The sequence below is a fragment of the Microtus ochrogaster genome, chromosome 5 (genome assembly GCF_000317375.1).
Source record: "Microtus ochrogaster isolate Prairie Vole_2 chromosome 5, MicOch1.0, whole genome shotgun sequence".
In the NCBI taxonomy this organism is placed as follows: domain Eukaryota; kingdom Metazoa; phylum Chordata; class Mammalia; order Rodentia; family Cricetidae; genus Microtus; species Microtus ochrogaster.
This window is the reverse complement of record NC_022012.1, coordinates 16,559,632-16,562,875: the sequence shown is the minus strand read 5'-3', so window position 1 is coordinate 16,562,875 and position 3,244 is coordinate 16,559,632. Positions and strand designations below refer to the sequence as shown.

At 41.7% G+C, this 3,244-nt stretch overlaps 1 protein-coding gene across 1 annotated transcript in view; it reads left to right on the top strand.

Moving 5' to 3' along the window:
- The window catches only part of Anln (anillin actin binding protein), a 59,633-nt gene that overhangs the window by 3,369 nt on the left and 53,020 nt on the right, over nucleotides 1–3,244 (top strand). The gene's annotated exons all lie outside the window — the stretch shown is intronic.

Genomic DNA, 3,244 nt, shown 5'->3' with positions numbered 1-3,244 from the left:
CCTGCCTCTGCCTCCCGAGTGCTGGGATTAAAGGCCCGGCTGCACTATATTTTATATTTAAATGATGCAATATAAAGAAGGTCTACTTAAAATACTAAGCACTTACATTTATGTAATTTAGAGGACATTATTTCTTGAATAAAATACCTTTGGCACTTAGTAACCTTATTTTGTTCTTTAGAGTATTTAAAATTTTCCTCTATCATGTGTGAGTTTTGACTCCGTTGCAAACAGTAGAGCACTTGTGTGTATTTGAATGGCAAAACCAACCACATTCTTGTGTTGTGAACCCTTGCTGTGCTGACTCAAGTACTTGACCGCAGGGAATGGAATGCTGGGCATGTCCATGGTGGATATAGTTAGGGTGATGGTGTTTTCTCAGAGTGATAGACTTTATCAAAAGATTAGCAAACCATTATGAATTTGTATAGCAGTCTGATCACTTTTGAGTTGATTGAAGAAGATTTCTTTAGGGGATGAAGGTCGTGGGCTCATAAAATATTTTAATTGCCCAGCATTTTGATTGTCATTTCTTTCAGTGAACCTTAAGTTAGAAGAGGTATCTAAGTGCAGAGTTGCGCCTTAACCCAAATTTTATTCATGTTTTGTTTTGTTTTAGGCGGAGTCTTGCTTAAAGACCAGGCTAGCTGGAACTAGCTTTGTGTATCCCATGCTGGCTTCCCACTCGTGATCTCTCTACCTCCTCCCTCAGCCTTGCGAGTACTGGGACTACAGGAGTGGCCACCACACTTGATAGGCCTTGTGCTCCTTCTAAGGCTTTCTTAAAGGAATTCAAATAAATAGCTTAATCCCTATCTGCATTAATTACTGCTTTATATATGCAGTATAATGAATATCTATGCCCTTTAATTGTGTGCATTTGAGGGAGAGTAAATTGTTTTATATCACATTGGTTCAAATAGAAATGTCTATCAATTGAGAGTAAGAAATAAGGAATATTCATGAATTTATCCAGTGACTAGGATTTGAACTTACGATATTTTATATATTTATTAGTTTCTATTTAATAAAACAAGATATTTTCGCATTTTTCTCCTTGGGAAGTGTGTTATGAAAGCCTTCCTGTTTGGGTCACTTTTTTGCTGCTTGTCACAACTTCAGATCTGAGCATCTGTATTAGTTTTGAAACTGTAACAAATTATAAATTTAGATGGCTTAAACTGGGTATTGTGTTGTACCCCTTCCAATCCCAGTACTCAGGAGGCAGAGGCTAGTGTATCTCTTGCGGGTTTGAGATCACCCTGGTCTACATAAGATCCAGGAGACTCTGTCTCAAATAAATAAATAAATAAGTAACTCAAACAAAATTTTTCAGTTCTATCGGTCATAGGTTTGAAGTGGGTTTAATCGAGTCAGAGACAAGTGTGGGTAAGATTTCATTCCTTCCGGAAGCTCTAAGAGAAAATCTGTTTTCTCACCCCTTTGCTCTAAAGTCACATTGATAGGTCAAAGGGTTAGAACACAAGCATTTTTTGAAGTACCATTTTTCTGTCTCGCATACTGACTTAAACAACAACTACTTTATGTTAAATATATTTTAATGGGAGATACTGGAGAAGGTGGCTCCGTGGCAAAGAGCTCATGTTGCTCTTGAAGAAGACTTGGGCTCAGTTCCCAGCACTTATGTGGCAATTCCCAGCCATCTAGAACTCCAGTTCTGGGGGTGACTGTCCTCTTCTGACCTCCACGGGCACAGGCATGCATGCTGTTCACCTACATCCAGGCATATACTCAGATTTTTTTTTTAATTTAAATTTTTCTTGCTGGAGATGGTTCAGCAGTTAAAGAAAGCTGTTCTGCAGAGGAGTGGAATTCTGTTCTCAGCACCTACATTGAGTGGCTCACAACTGCTTCTTCTGGCCTCCATGGGCACTTAGATGGATGCATGTGTGAATTTTTACATGCAAACAAAATTACATTATTTACTTGTGTGTGTGTGTGGGGGGGGTGGTAGTGCATGCATGTCAGGCACATGTGGAATGCAGAAGACAATTGGTTCTTTCCTTCTACCACAGGTTCCAAGGATGAATTCTAGCATCAAACTTGGCAGCATATGCTTTAACCTACTGTGCGGTCTCACCATATTCCCTCCCTGCTCCTCCACACCCACAATCTCTTTCTTATTCAGTGGCACAGGAGTTTGGCCAGTTGGGCTCAACTGGCTGTTTATCTTTTGGTTTTATCTGGCAGTTTTGTAGCGTTTCTGAGTGTTATGGAAAATTACCTGGAGCTAAATGCTATAATGCTGGCATTCGGTAGAGTTGTTTCTCGAGCATGCCAAACCTGGACTTTGTTCATGATGTGCCTGAAGGGGAACCCCAAACAGTGGGGGCTTCCTCCCTGACCCCTGATAAGCACAAACCACACCCAAACGCCTGTTTGCACAGAGAGGAAGAAAAGTTAAAGTGGCTGCTTTCTGACCTCATAACGTGTAATTTTTAAGGGAGGTCTGTGTGAGAATGGGCTAGGATGTGGTGGTAAAGGAGATAGGGTGTGAGGGGGAAGAGGACACGGGGAAGGACAAAGGACTGCCTCTGGATAGAGAGGAGACAGACATGGCCCATAGGCAAGTGGTGGTTTATACAGGGAAAGGGAACCCTGTGTTAGGATGAGGTGTTTAATTTTAATTGGCCATGTTAATGAGGTGAACCAAGGAGGCATTTTTTTCTTTTCTTTTCTTTTTTTTCCATGACAGACTTTCTTTGTAGCTTTGGAGCCTATCCTGGAACTAGCTCTGTAGACCAGGCTGGCCTTCAAACTCATAGAGATCCTCCTGTCTCTGCCTCTCAAGTGCTGGGATTAAAGATGTGCGCCACCACCAGCTCAAAGGGGTCTTTTGATTTCTGGACTTTGGTACCAGGAGGAAGAAGTGGCCAAATAAGAGAATAGACATTGGTGGCTAGCTTTAGGAATGTAATTTAAAGGTTTTTAGTAAGGTAGAGGGGATGGGGGAGGAGCATGTGCCAGAGCCACATGCTCAAGAGGGCTAGTGTCCCTTCAGTGCCAGTCCAAGAAAGGGAGTGCAGAAACTGCAAGCCTTTTGGGGACTTAACATTGAAAGTCACACAGTATGTTACTTCTGCCATATTTTATTAGTCAAAGCAAATCATAAGGCCTGGCCAGCCAACCCAGATTCAAGAATGGTAATACAGAGTTCCTGTGTGTGTGTGTGTGTGTGTGTGTGTGTGTGTGTGTGTGTGTGTGTGTGTGTGTGTGTGTGTGT